This window comes from Mus caroli, chromosome 5, assembly GCF_900094665.2.
Source record: "Mus caroli chromosome 5, CAROLI_EIJ_v1.1, whole genome shotgun sequence".
Lineage (NCBI taxonomy): Eukaryota > Metazoa > Chordata > Mammalia > Rodentia > Muridae > Mus > Mus caroli.
In genome coordinates, this window is record NC_034574.1 from 67659785 (window position 1) to 67675855 (window position 16071).

The window sequence follows — 16071 nt, forward strand, 5'->3', positions numbered from 1 at the left end:
AAAAATATTTTAAAAAAATAAAAAAAATAAAGTATGTGTAAAACTTAAATGCATTTTGTGTTTAGACTTGGTGCTCACCCTCACATGGTTAGTGCTTCTGGTTCTAAAGATTCCAGCTAACGACTAGTCAACCTGTACTGAATCTGGAGGCCTTTATAATTCTGCTATTGTATCCTACTATTTAAAGAATTACCCAGAATTTTAAGATATTACCTGAAAAATCTTCATGAAATTTGTCAACGCCAGCCAGAACATGAGTAATTTGGGGATTCAGGGCTTTCTGGCCTTCAAGATCATGTTCTCTGTCTGCCTTTGTGTCTTTTATGATGAAGGCCGGCATCAAAGTCAAGATAGACCCAGGTCACTTCCACCTTTTGGAGCCCTTGGAATATTAAAAATGAATGAAATTTCACAATAGACATATTTATGTTCTGTGAATTAATGTATATATGGAACAAATTAGTGATTTAAAATATACATTAAAAATCTGACATGTAACACTGGCGATGACATTATGATTTTAAACTCAAGCCTATGGTGGAATTTGGGACACAGGGTTCTCTCGGCCACTGGCCACCTTGTGATAGGCAGGGAGAGGCCAGCATCAGTCTGGAGCCTTCCTCATACACCCTTTACCATCCTAAATCTAGATCTTCCATGCTTCCCTTTAATACTCTTGCTTAGGAGAATCAACCAAAGGAATGCTACAAGGACAGCCCTAGAAGAGAGGACCGTTTCCTTCATGTATTGTCCACCAACTCCTTCCCAAATAGCAAAAATAGGAAGGCTTTGTCCCTTTGGAGGAACACTATACTTCACAAGCCCACAAGCTGGGGCTGAGGGTAGGAGACTGACACTTCTGTTGCCTCTGTTCTTTTGAAGGTGTGGTAAAAAAACAAAACAACAACAACAACAGCAACAAGCAACAACAAAGACCCTCATCATGGCTAGGAAAGGGCCCCTCGGCTTGAAGAATTCCCGTGTCTTTCTGCCCATGGAAGCTCCTGCCATCACCTCTGTGGGGGTTTGCCTTTGTGTGACTGAGATGGTGGGGTGACCTCATGTGGAGTGGCGTGTCTTCAGAAGACACTGGCATTGTCTGGAGGCCTTATTGCTCATCACAGCCTTGGAGCTGCTACTGAGCCTGGAGTGTACTGGCTGAGGGTGTGGCTGAGCATCTTGCAACACATGGCTAGAAATAGCTCAGCCCCAAACACCTAGATGGCAAAGCCAGAAACATTTATGATGCAGTCAGCAGTCACTCAGAATGGATGGAGTGTGGCCAATGCAGAGTCTGGAAGGAATCCGATTCCTTAATCACAGATCTCTCTCCCATCCCCCCTCTCCCATCCCCCCTCTCCCCCTCCCCTCTGTCTCTGCCTCTGGTGGTTTGAGAATGTACTTTTTCAGGTTTGTGCATTTGAACTCCTGATCCTCTGTTTGTGGAACTGTTTGGGAGAGGTTGTGGAACCTTTAGGACCAGGAGTCTTGCTACAGGAAGTACGTCACGGGAGGGGAGGGGGTGGGCTTTGAGAATTCATAGCTTTACCGTACTTCCGGGTTGCTCTTCTTCCTCCTTTACCTGGTGGAAGATGTGATCTCTCAGCTTACTACTGCAGCCCCCCATTGCCATGTATCTTCTCCCATTATAGACTCTCCCTCTGAAACCATAATCCCCAAATAAGCCCGTCCTTCCATTAACTTGCTTTTGGTTATCCCGTTTTATCACAGCAACCAGAAACTTTACTAGACACAAGGCACCTTGCAACCCTAGGCATGCAGCACCAATCGGGGACTACTTACTTTTAATCTACAAAACATGAACATGGAGATGTGGCTCAACAAGCGTGATGGTATATGTTTATCACTCCAGCACTTGAGGGTAAACTGAGATAGGCAGCTCCTGGGAGCTTGCTGGTCGCCCGCTATACTTGAAAGAGTGGCTCTGTCTCAAAACAGAAGTAGGTGACCAGAAACAGAGGAAGATACCTAAAGTCAAATTCCACATACACATGAACAACAACTGCACCTGCACACACACATATGCATACACCACGTAACTCAACCATATGTGCATGAACACACACACCTGGGAGGGGTGGGTGTTTAGTGTGCTCTAGAAGTCTTAAGAACAATGACCCTGCCCTTCAAAAACAAAACTCAATTGAGTTGTGTTTTGCATTTATTTTAGTGTTGAAAGTCGTAACTCAGAAGCACTACCTTACAGTCTGATAACGATTGTGGGTGATGAAGTACTTGTCTTAAAACCCAGTGTTAGGCTGGGGCTCTAGCTCAGTAGGTAGGGAGCTTGCCCAGTAGGCATGGAACTCTGGGTTTTATGCCCAGCGTGGCCTCAACTTGGTATATCGGTACATACAAAACTCAGCAGGTGGAGGTAGGAGAATGTTTTCAAGGTTGTTCTCAGCTAATCAGGGAGTTCAAGGTCAGCTTGGGCTAAATGAGATCCCGTCTTAAAAACAAAAACAAAACAAAGATCCAGTGTTAGCTAGGACTCTCATAGCAGATCTTCAGCCGTTCCTGGTAGCCTCCCTCCGGGATAGGGCTGGATTCCAAGTCCGGTGAGTTGGGAGTCTCTCTGGTGCAGAGGGTTAATTGGACACCCAAAGGGCCCAGTGCTAGATGGCCAAGCAGACACTGAGAGATTCCTGCTAGAGGGAGCTCTGGGCACTCCTGAGAGGACCTAGCTCCAAACTCAGAGAACCAGTTCTGCGAGGTTGGCTCAGAGGGCACATTGAGTCAAAGGGACAGGGAGGTGTGGCCACAGGGTGGGGGTAGGTATGCTGAGCCCTCCCTCCTCTCAGGGACAACTAATGCCTGGGCCTGGCTCTCAGATAGCTGTTCCACTCCTGCCCACAGGAGGCGCTGCTCCACTCCTGCCCACAGGAGGCGAGTGTGTCCACAAGCCCTAGTAAACAAGAAGGTAATCCAGGCAGGAAGAGCTTGCCCAGGCAGCGTCCGTGCAAACACAAGGATGGACTTTTGGATTCATTCTGATTGGCTTGCTACGTTCTTTCCTGGCGTAGAAGCATTTTGGCAGCTCGCAGTCAGTGTCCACCTAGGGGTCCAGAGTGGCAGTATCACACCGAGAGAGCCCAGGGGAGAGGTTTCTTCAGCAAGGGAACCCTTTAGAGACTAGGCAGTTAGACCGTGATGATGGTTCTAGGGAATGTTCTAGAAGGTGAGCAGCATTTCCTGGCCTGTGGTCACTGGCAAGGCAGCGGGGCATAGCTCTCTTGTGCAGAGAGTGAGTGAGGAGATTTAGTCATTTCTCCCCTCAGGTGGGCTAGTCTTGGCGTTAATACATCAGCAGGCACAAACTTTGGTGTTTCTCCCTGGGACTATACCAGAAAAGGAAGGAAGGATTTCTCATTGCTATCAAATACTCAAGGGCTGTAGAAGACGCCTTTTAGGAACAGGACGGACCTGCACAGAAGCCCCATCACAAGGAACCTTTACCTTCTCTCTGTCTAGGCTGCTTTAAAAAAGAAAGGTTTGGGGAAGGAAGACGTTTGACTGACAGCAATTCTGTTCACCTTCCCCTGAGAACTGCTATCAGTGGAACCTCCTGGTTTGCCTCTGCATTATCTTTGCTTGTGCACAATGCCCACTGGGCTGAGGTTAGGTGGTGTACGCCCTCATCTCTTACCTATGGACACTGGAGGACGAGTGTATCATGTTCAGATCTCTGGAGCTCATTTTAATATTTCAGTAAAGATGTTCTGGGGAGCATCTGTAATGATGAACATATCACACTCCTGGCCATGTCCCATGAGGAGGCTCAGCCCTGTTTCACCGTGTTCCCTACTGAGCCCGACAGAATTGATTTCTTCTGCAAATCCGGGGCAGGAGAGCCTTGTATCTATAAAAGGTTGGCTTTACTCCTTCCTTTCTGAAAATGAGCGTGATGTTGCTAGAGATATTTTCCTTTGGCTCTGGTTGCCAGGAAGCTGAATGAAATCTGATACCCAATACAGATCAGGAAGACTCTAAAGTTGTCTGTGTTCAGTTCTTATTTCCTCCGGGCTCTTCATCTCTCTTACTTTGCTCCGATCCTGTTCAAAGTCTGGTTTGTATTTGACATCATTTCATGGAGGAATTCACAGCTCCGGATTCCATTAATGGCCAGGCATCAATAGCAGTAAATGACCAGAGGGAATGTGGATAGGGCTTGGTGAAGCCTGAGGCAGACAGAGGCTAAGTCTTCCCTGTTATGCAAGTGTGCGTATGTATGTATGTGTATGCAGGTACACATGTGTGTGCAGGTGAGCATGTATGTGCATGATCCTCTCCATTAGAGCTCATACTTTCTTACATTGGAATGTCTTACATGCATTATCTCCCTCTGCTTCTCCACAGGGCAAGAACTGGTTTTGTACAAACACCATTTGCCTGGCACATCATAGCTGTACTTTGTGTCAGTGATGGATAAAAGTGAATATATGTGTGTGCCTCTGGGTGTACACACGTGGGTTTGTTTGTATGTGAAGGTGCATGTGAATGTATGGGAGCACCCAGAGGTCAGCCTTGGGTGGTGTTTTTTTGAGACAGCGCTTCTCATTCTTCTCACTGGCCTGTTAAGCAAGTCTCGTTGTCCTGCAAGCCCCAGGATTCCACCCATCTCTGCCTCCCAAATGCTGGGATAACAAGTGTATGCCCATGTTGGTCTCTTGGTTAGGCATTCAGGGAGGAGGGACAGAAGGCTCTCCTGGCTCCATTGCCCGCTTCCTTCTGTCTAGATGTTACTTGGACATTTCCCCTGTCACATGCTATGCCCTTGAATTTAGGTTTAGCCTCACGCTGGCTCTATTTCTATACATTTTAATGAAGATCTATCCTGCCATGGTGTGTGTTTCTTTGAATCCTCTCAAATACCACACCCTATGTCTTAGTGTCTACCTCTTAAGAATTGAAAACCTAAAATGTGTTTGATAGCTATGCACTAGTACCTGCACTGACTAATGATCTAGTGTGTTCTGCCTTGTTGTTTTGGTGTCTTCAATATACAATGGTGATCTTACTTGTTTGAAGAGGTGATTTTTCTCACGGGCCTCCATGTCAAGCTGGTGAGCTCTTTGTGCTTTTACAGAGTCTACATTAACTAACTGCTGAGAGCATCACCAAGCTCCAACTGAGACTTCTTGCCCTATGTGTTTTTCTTTGAGCAGAGAAGAGCCTTAGCACGCACCAAAGGATTAGAATTTATGTCTTTACTAGTCCCGTGGAAAACTTCTCAACAAATTCCAGGACTCCCCCTACCCTACCCTCCCATCTCTCTTCATCTCTCCCTCTTTCTCTTTTTGAGGCAGGGTTTTATGTAGTCCGGGATAGTCTCAAGCTGCTTATGATGGAGCAGACGGTGAGCTGATTTGGACCCTCCCGCCTCCACCTCCCACGTCCTGGGATCACAGAAGGACACACTGTTCTTGGCTGGGATCTTTTCCCCTCCACACATAGTTTGTTTTCTCATTTTTGTCCTCCAATTTTTAGTTCATATTTTAAAGTAGGTAAAGATAGAACTCACTGACAGTTTAAAATTAAGATAAAATAGGCATAACGGGACATTTGAAACCTTAATCCCTTTTGTTCTGGGGTGCTGGGAAGTGAACCCAACTATTTTCTAATGGTACATAAACACTATGCCAATGGAATATGGTGGTTTATGTATGCTTGGCCCAGAGAGTGGCTCTGTTAGGAGGTGTGGCCTTGTTGGAATAGGCGTATCACTGTGATTGTGGGCTTTAATACCCTCCTCATCCTAGCTGTCTAGAATTGAGTATTCCCCTAGCAGCCTTCAGATGAAGATGTAGAACCGTCAGCTCCTGCTGCACCATGCCTGTCTGGATACTGCCATGTTCCTGCCTTGATGATAAGGGACTGAACCTCTGAACATGTAAGCCAGCCCCAGTTAAATGTCCTTATAAGAGTTGCATTGGTCAGGGTGTTGTCCTTGGATGCATTGGTCAGAGTATCTGATCACAGCAGTAAAACCCTGACTCAGACAGAAGTCAACCCCAACTCCTCTTAACTATTAATTATTAAATGCATGCACACATTGTTGTGCGCCATCACTGCTGTCTCCACAATGTCAGGCCATCCTGCTGCTTTGTGCCGCTGCAGTGGTGACCTCTCTAGTACTGCATACACGTGGACACATCTATTATGTGTCCTTTTGTAATGGCCTTTATTTTCCTTAATGTGGTGCCCTTGAGTTTTAATCCTGCACCATGTGCTACAGTTTCCTTCCCTTTGAGCACTGAATTGTATCATTCCATAGGCTACCCTAGAGTTTGCTTGTCCATTCATCTCCCAGTGGACAAGCGGGTTCCTGTCATTTCTGCCAACAGTGAACAATGCTGTGACATAAATCAATACAGAAACATCAGCTTGAGTTCTTGCTTTCAAATATCTGGGATAGATAAAAGTGTGATAGTTCATTCATATTGGCAACTTGACTAGATTTGAAATCACCTACAGCAGCAGTTCTCAACCTCCCTAATGCTGCAATTGTTTAATAGAGTTCCTTATGTTGCGGTGATCCACCCCCCAAGCATAAAATTATTTTTTACTACTACTTCATAACTACTTTTGCTACTATTTATGAATTATAATGTAAGTATTTCTGGAGATAGAAGTTTGCCAAAGGGGTGGTGATTCCCCAGTTTGAGAACCACTGACCTAATGTACTGCACACTCCTCTGGGTGTGCAGTAAGGACACTCCCAGGGATGAAGAAATGAGAGAGAAAGACTGCCCTAAATAGAGGGAGCACCATCCCACGGGCTGTGAGCTTAATAGAATAAAATGAGAGAGGGCCAGTGGAGTACCAGCGCTCACATCTCTCTGCTCCGTGCCTCTCCTACACTCCAGTTTCCTCAGCTTCTTGTCCTGAGAAGGGAAGGACCGCCTTCACCTCAGGCCTCTGCTGCCGATAAGCAATGGCTCTGCCATGCTGACTGCATGTCTGCTGTCACCATGCCAGCTGCTCCTCCATAGCCTCTCCACCACCATAGACCGAGTCCTCTGAACTGTGAGCACAGTCAATGCACTCTCCCCTGGGATTTTTGTTTCTGACAAGGATTTGGTCCCAACAATGAAAGAGTGGCAAATCTAATCCAGAGATGAGATCACTAGACTGCATGACAACTGTGTGTTTTGTTTAACATTTTGGTGAACTCTTTATTTCCCCACGATAGCTGTGGTATTCTCCACTCCCATCAACAGCCCGTGGGGTTCGGTTTCTCTGCACACTCATAGCAATTATATTTACTTCTTCCATTTATATTGCTTGTTTGTTTTCAGTTTGGGGGGCGTGGGGTGCTATTTCTCTGTGGTTCTGATTCGTGTTTTCCTAATGACTTGTGACACTCAGGTTGTTTCGTGTGCCTCTTGCCTGGCCGTTCATACATCTTCACAGAAGTGTTTCTTCAACTGGTTTTGCTCATTTTGACTTATTTGTGCTGTTGAGTTATAGGAATTCTTGAGTCTAGAACTTATCACATGTATGGCTTGCTTACAGTTCTCTCTGCCTTTGGAGATTATCTTTTCCAGTTATTGGCTCTTTTGTCTGAGGCTAAGAACATTTTAGTCATTTCTCTTTTTTCACTTAAAATTTTCACACCTTGTTGTTGTTGTTGTTTTGTTTTGTTTTGTTTTTTCGAGACAGGGTTTCTTTGTGTAGCTCTGGCTGTCCTGGAACTCACCCTGTAGACCAGGCTGGCCCTGAACTCAGAAATCCACCTGTCTCTGTCTCCCAAGTGCTGGGATTTGAGGCGTGTGCCACCACTGCCCTGCTCACACAACATATTTTGATTTGTGTTTTCCTCCCCACAACTCCTAGATCCTCCTTACTCCTTACCCAACCAACTTTATATTTTCTTTCTCTCCCTCCCTATCAAAACAAGCATAAAAGTAAAGATCAAAATAAAGAAATAAACACACAACAAATATGACCAAAAGTGCCAAATTGAAACACAAACCCCACCCAAAATAAACAAACATAAACAATGGAGGTTTGTTTTGTTTTGTTTTGTTTTGTTTTTTAGTGTTGGCCAAGTACTCCTGGCCTGCCCTGGAGTGGGCCTGATTCACCCAGTGACCCTCCATTAGAGAAAACTCATTTTCACTTTGCCAGTAGATATCACTTGTAAACAGCTTCTCATTTAGGGAGGGACTGTGTATCCACCTCTCCTCTTAGGGCTGGGACTCCATCTGGCTTCAGTTGGTGCAGCCTCTGTGTATGTATTAGTAGTATATTTCACTTAGGCCCATGACCTATGAAGTCTTAGATTCTTGGCCACTTTAGCAGCATCAGGTATTTTAAACCCACTAAGTGTAATTTGTATTACCAACATAGTCTTGTGAATGGTGTCACATCCTTAATAAAACAACAAAACTTAATTCTCTCTCTCTCTCAGCAGTTATCATTGCTGATAGCTCTTCATCTGGTTATAGGACTTTGTGTGCCGGCATCCCTGCTTCATGCATGAAGTCTTTTCTGGCTTGAGCCTTCAAAGGTCTTATGCTTGCTGTCATAACCACTGTGAGTTTGTATGTGCAACCGCCTTGTCATATCATGAAAACACTGTTTTGTTGTGATCATCTACTGCCTTTCTCTTCCCTCACCACGCTGCTTCCCGAGCCTTTCAGAGAAGGGTATGATATAGATGTCCTATTTACAGCTGGGCATTCAAAACTCTCTTATTGTCTGCATGATAACCAGTTGTAGATATCTGTCAATTCCCATCTACTGCAAGAAGATGTTTCTCTGATGGAGGGTTGAGGATTTCACTGCTCTATGGGAATAGCAATGAATACTATGTCCATTTATCAAGATGATAGCACAGGCTATCTCTCAAAGCCTATAACTCAGGTTCCACAGCCTAAGCACAGGTTCTTGGACTCAGTAACAGTGCCAGGTATGGATTACGTCACGTGAAGTGGGCCTTAAATCAAACAGAAAGTGTTTGGTTATTTTCATAACATCACTACTGCACCGGTGGGCACACCTTGCCAGGCCAGTTGTTACTATAGCTCCGAGGACTTGTATCTGGGTAAGACTCTTTACCAGCCGCACATCTCACAGAGGATTAGTATCTCGAATATACAAAGAACTCAAGTAAACAAACAACCTAATTAAAAGTTGGAACATGGAACTAAACAGAGTTCTCAAAAGACAAAATGCAAATGGATGAGAAATGTTTTGTTGTTGTTTTTTGTTTTTTTAAATACTCCACTTTTTGGGCCATTGGGGAAATGCAAATCAAAACTATGTGCCATTTCATCTTGCCTCAGTCAAAATAGCTAAGATTTTTTAAATGGCAACAACTGCTGGCAAGAATGTGGAGAAATCGAAACAGCTACTTACCGCTGCTAGGGTAAAAACTGGCACACTGCCCACTGTGGAAATCAGCGTGCTGTTTTCTGAAGAAGCTAGAAATGGATCTTATCACATGGTGACCTAGACGAGCCCATAGGCTCATATATTTGTCTGCCTCGTCCCCGTATAGAAGGATTGGAAGGTGTGGCCTTGTCGGAATAGGGGCTGCGTGAGGTGTGGTCCTAGAGGCGGGCTTTGAGGTTCCAGGCCGTTTCTCTCTCTCTCTGCTGCCTGTGGTCCAGGGAGGGAAGCTCCCACTGCGTCTCCAGCACCATATCTGCCTCCTATATGACCCTGCCGTGTTGGCCATGCACTCTCTTGGTCCTCTCTTTTGTCTTCCTCTCTTGCCCCCTCTCTCTTGGCTCTGTCTCTGTCTCTCTCTTCCTCATGTTCAGATTATTACTTTCTCTCCTCCAGACTCTTCCAGATGCCTCTGACTGTACTCTCCCTAACACCTACAATAACACCCTTCCCCTCAGTCATACCCCGGAGCGACTGTATCCTTGCTTTATACAGTTCCCACCTGATAAATGTTCTGTAAATTAGAACTCTTACAAGTCGAAAATACGTTTACTACCCCAACCTTAAGCCTTAGGCCAGTCTACCTCCAACACACTAGAAACACTTCAGTTAGTCTACAGTTGGGCAGAATCATGAACGCAGAGCCCATTGTCTAGCAGGTGTTGGCTAGCCCCTGGGATTTGCCAGCTGTGGTGCTGTAAGTGAGAGCAGGGTGGTTGCATGGCCCTGGGAAGGAGAATCTTCCTGAGCACACCTCACTTTCCCATGAGAGTAAAGTTGAAAGAAATTCATAAGTCAGACCATCTTAAATGGAGAGATGTCTGCACACCCAGGCATGAGCTACAGTCCTTACAAAGGCAAGGTGAGTTCCTATCTGTATGGGGGAGTCAAAGCAGGATGGAGACCCTAAGCTAGGTGAGAGGGGAAGGAGACAGAGCCCACAATCATCTGGCTTTTAGGATTCAGGGGGAATGAAGAGTAATAGATACATCAAAGATAATGGAAGCAGGGCCCAGATTAACGTTAAAGGAGGAATGACAAACATGGAGATGAACTTTGTACGCTAGCTCTGACTTGGAAGAGTCAGTGCGACTTTACGGTTTCCAACACACATAGATCATTCCAAAATTACACACACACACACACACACACACACGTGCACGCATGCATATATATATATATATATATATATATATATATATATATGTATATATAATACACACAGAGTTGAAAGCCAAGTCTATGTAGCTCTTCTCACCATTTCTTCCAACCCCAGATGTATTAGGCCTTTCCCCACTACTTTCTAATGCTCTGCCATACCTACCTGTTCTCAACCTGTGGGGGTTGCGTATAAGATGTCCTGCATATCAAATAGTCATGTTAGGATTTATAACAGTAGCAGAATTGCAGTTATGAGGTAGCAACACAATGATTTTATGGTTGGAGTCACCACAACATGAGGAACTGTATTAAAGGGTCACAGCATTAGGAAGGCTGAGAACCACTATCTGTATTCTGCTCCAAAGGTTAGTGTCTGTAGGGTAATGTGGACACAGTTTTCTGAAATGACATGTTAGGGTTAGGGTTATGGTTAAGGTTAAGGTTAGGTTTAGGGTTAGGGTTAGGGTTAGAGGTATCAGGGTCAGGGTTAGAGGTATAGGTTATTTTATATTCGCTACACTGTGAATGGGTTTTGAGGTGGCTGCTGCTGCCACAGGAACCTTTCCTTCCATTTTCTAAGCCCTGTCTTCCAGATACCTGCTACTCCCAGGTTAACCAGTGTTGAAATGCCAGGCCTTGGGAAGCACAGAGCTCCAGGTCTGAGGGCAGCCTGTGGGGTAGTAGAGCATGCTCCAGGCCCCAGAGAGAGCACTCTGTAGTGTAGCATCTTTAGCTTCAGTGACCTCGATGTCTCACGTGGACAGCCCGAGCCACTCTTTAACTTCCTTCTGCTCTTGGCTCAAGCCAGGATGCTTTTGTTCACCTGTGAGCGGCCGACGCAGGCACACAGCATGGCTGCATGTTGCTTTTACAGTGAGGAAATGACCCTGAAGCTGAGAAGGCAAGAGAATGGGGAAACAAACACAAGGTTATCTTTCATTCTAGGGCATCATTGCTCTGGGCCTGGTTCTGGAATAGGCAGGGCTTGCTCATGGTAGGTCTCGGGCCCCTGAGCATTTTATTATTTTGAGGGATGGAAAGAGGCACGCAGCAAAATCTATAGCAGAAACATCAGGTGAGTCTGACTTTCCCCAACCCAACTTGACAAGACTTTCAAAGAGTCGGTGTGCACAGTATTACACATAACCGAATGTTGCCTAATGTAAGAGTCATGACATGAACAAATTAACAGCTGACACTAGAGAAAACATTTAATCCTAAAATGAGAATTGTTTAACCGAGGATCTCTTCTGCTCTCTTTTTGGCAGTGTTACCAGGAGCAGTAGCCTCTTAGCTGGCACTTACTGAGTGCTTACTGTGTGCCAATTCTTATGTAAATTACCTGACCTGCAATATCTCATTCAACTCTTACCATGATCATGGCCACTCCCACCAAGCAGAATGAGGTTAGAGATGGAGTCACTCCTATACAGAGAGACCCAGAGTCATAGTGTGCTTTCCATGGCTGCGATAAAGAACACTACCAAAAGCAACCTGGGGGAAGGAAGGGCGTATTTGGCTTACATATATCACGTGTCACAGTCCACTGAGGGAAACTAAGGCAGGAACTGAAGCAGAAGCCATAGAGGAATCATGGCTTGCTCAGCTTGCTTTTTAAAAATACAATACAGGACCATTTTCCCAGAGGTGGCAGCACCCACAGTGGGCCGGGGCCTCTCCCATGGACATTAAATGAAGAACATGTTCCCCCGAGTTGCCTATAAGCCAGTCTGATGGAGACATCTTCTGAATTGAAGTTTTCTCTTTCCAAAGGACTCTAGTCTAGAGCCCCAGAAACCTAACTGACACATCCATCTAGGTAAGCCCCAAAGCATGGCATGGCTAGGAGCATGCTATTCCAAATCTGGCTTCTCTTATTAGCTGGTCTGAGCTTCTTCTGTGAACTGACAGCTCTGGTGGGTAAAACCTTTGCTCCCGTACATGCTTTGGGAAAAAAGCTCCAAAGAGAAACTCCAGTCTCCATTAGTGATTCTAGGTGGCTCTGGGCCTCAGTGGTGGCATCCTACAGTCCATGAACGGAGCCGTGAGGGGAGAATTTGTGAGAAAACAAGACGAGAGTCTTGTGACCTCAATTTCTTCAGAGATTTGTGGTTTGAATATGCCTGGCCCACGGGAAGTGGTACTATTAAGAGGTGTGGAGTAGGTGTGGCCTTGTTGGAGGAAGTGCATCACTGTGGGGGTGGGGCTTGAAGTTCTACCCAGTGTGGAAGAGACTCTCCTCCTAGTTGCCCCATAAGACAATCTTCTCCTGACTGCCTAGGGATCAAGATGTAGAATTCTTGGCTCCTTCTTCAGCACTGTGTCTGCCTGGATGCTGCCCTGCTTCCTGCCATGTGATAATGGACTGAACCTCTGAACCTGTAAGCCAGCCCTAATTAAATGTTGTCCCTTATAAAAGTTGTCTTGGTCATGGTGCCTCTTCTCAACAATGGAAACCCTAATGTTCTTGCATTTTCATGCTCCTCCCAGGTGTAGTGGATAAGTGACTTTACTTCAGATTATTCATTACAACAGGCAATTGTTTGGTTTTTTTTATATGCCTCTGTACAAGTTCTTGCCATGTGAGGCTTGTGTGACACATATGGCTTGCCCTTGTGATTGGACACTTCACTCGTGTGACTCCTTCTAACCCTCAGTATGTAAATTGTCTGCTGTTCTGAATAAAGTTGGCTATTGCATGAGACGTGAGTCCGTGTCATTTTTAGGACTGCTCTTTCAGGTCCCACTGCCAATCAGAGTGCTGAAAGCTATGGCACATAATAACCTCTATGTACTCTCTCCTTGTTCCCAGGTGTCACTACTGTCTGCTGCAACTCTTGTTTCCAAACCAGAAAGCCTTAGTCAATGGCTACTTGGTCTTTTTGACTATGAGAACCTGTTTGTTAGCAGCTTCTTTCAGTGCATAGCCCATGGAATGCTTGACACTAATTTCCTGTTTTGAGAAGGAAAATCGGCATGTGTATTCTTAGTCCAAGGTCAAATCTTTACTTTTTCTGTGTCCTCATCTTTGCTTCCAGTTGTGAGCCCCTCTATGTCATGGTCCTTATCCAGGCTATCTGGCTGCTGGTGAAAGAGATGTAAGCCAGCCAGTACTAATGTCTTCCTGCAAGATCCAAACTGTCTGCATAAAGATGAGACTCGAGACATCTGGGCAGTTGCTCCTCCTGTCACCTTGGATTCTGTGGATGGAGCCGGTGGCATTTCCTCTGAAGACGCACAAGGCTCTAACCTGGAGGCTGCTCAGCCTTTTGTTCTCACTGAGATTTACTGGATGTGCTGTGGTTTCGAGAGTGGTTGGAAAGAGGCTGACATTTAGTTGAGATGTCACTGTGCCTTTCTAACCCAGTTTAATGATTTACAGTTCGCTGTAGTATCGGGTCCAGTCAACCTCACTGGCTGAAATGATAAAACCAACGTATTGGGAAGGAAAGAGCTGACAGGAGAAAAACGCTAAAAGATTTGAGGACTTGTCAGAAGCTCTGGAGTTTCCCCAGAAAGGTAAGATAAATGGTTTTCCCTCTCTTTCCTCTGACTGAGTTGGTCCCAAGAGTTGAGTCTCCTCTGGGATTAACAACAAACACAAACACACATACACACACGCACACCAAAACAAGCTTTCTTGCATGGTCATGTAATCAAAGCAGCTGACTGCTTTCAAGTGGAAACAGAGAGAAGCCATGGATGAGAAACAGGACATGTTAATTTAGCCTTACAAATGCGCCCTTCCCAAGGCCAGCATTACTCACGCTTGGCGTTGACCGCATGAGGCCCAAGTTTGCTCAAACACCGTGGCTCAGAACTGCCCTTTCCATTAGCCGACAACTTTCCAGCTAGTGACACGCTCCAACTCTGCAGAGATGTCCAGATGTTACCCAAATCCTAATGGTTACAGGAAAGCAAGCAGTTCTTCACCATAGGGGAAGTGGTGCATTCTTGACAGTCTCAGCAAAGTAATATGCCCAGTGACACATGGGAGAATCTTATATTTGGTGCATGTTGAGGGAGGGGCCTTAAGGCTGGGCAATGGAAAATCATATGAAATCATTTCTGTCTTCTAAGCGTGATGAAGCTGGAACCTGACTCAGCCTTTTCTCAGGCTGTTTTCCTACTCAAAAAATGTTCTGACTGTAAAAGGAGGTAGAAAATAGTTTCTTTTAAGGCCATGAGCTAATAATGCCTTTCACCATCTCTGCCGAATCTAATCTGTCTTGGTTTACCCACTCCGTGCAAATGGGAGAGGCAGGGGAGAGCCCAAGTCTCCAGTGGCTTCCATACTGTCTCTACAGCAATAACTCCCATCTTTGAGTCTCTGAGAGGCTGGGACTCCTTGCTGACTTTGAACTGTTCTCATGTCTCACAGCCACCTTGAATCTGACCCTCAAAGCCAACTCTCACTGTTTTTTAACCTTCTTCCTGTACTCCCCCTCAGCCTGCGGCTTGTCCATCCAGTTCACATTCCATCCTGGAAGTCAATCTTCCTCAGCTTCCTCCTCCCATCCCCACTTTTATTGTGCCATCTCTAAGGAAAATAGCATCTCCAGGCTACGCTGAAGTTCTGCACCTAGTCTACTGACGGGGACTTCTTGCTCCCCGTTTTGCTCCTGGAGTACTCCTACATGTACGCTCCCAATTCCAAAAGACAGACTTTCTAAAATGTAAAATTCAGAACATGCCGTGGGCCTGTCTATAAGCCTCGGGGTGAGTTATGAGACCTCTCACTTGGCCCTGAGGGTTTGGCATGTCGGGATGGCTCACATCTTTGGCTTTACCGAAGGATGCATTAGCTTGCTGGCAGTTCCTTGGATGCCCCCAGCTCTCTTCACTCTTCACAGCTTCTGCTCTTACAGGGATGCTCTGTTCTGACCGTTCCTCCTTCACGTACAAACTCTCTCTCTGTTCCTGCCTCTCTCTCTCATCTTTCAGATCTCAGCTCAAATGAAATTTGAGCTTAGAAACATTTAATATTGTGATATTTAATGTACTTTGGCTGTGTATATTCTTTGTGTGCACACACAGGTACTCGTGTGTGTGTGTGTGTGTGTGTGCGTGTGTGTGTTCCATGATAATAGAAGCCAGAGATCATCTTCAGATGCTGTAGCTTGGGTACCAACCATCTTGGTTTTCTTTGTTTTTGAGATAGAATATCTCACTGGCCTGGAGTTCACAATTAGGCTAGACTGGCTGGCCAAGGAGTGCCAAAATCTGGCCCATCTTCACCTTCCCAGGACTGGCATTACAGGAGTGTAGTATTAAGCTCAGAGGTTTTGTGGCAGTCCTGGTGATCAAACTCAGGTCCTTATGCCCCTGTGGCCAGCACCTTTCTGATTGAGCAATCTCCCGGCCTATTGCATTCTGTATTTATTTGCTTAATATATTTATAGTTTACCTTTCCATATCCATGTTTCTACCCACAGCTAGGTTTCTTTCATGAAGGCAGGAGCAGATTTTATTGAGTCTGGGTACATAACAAGT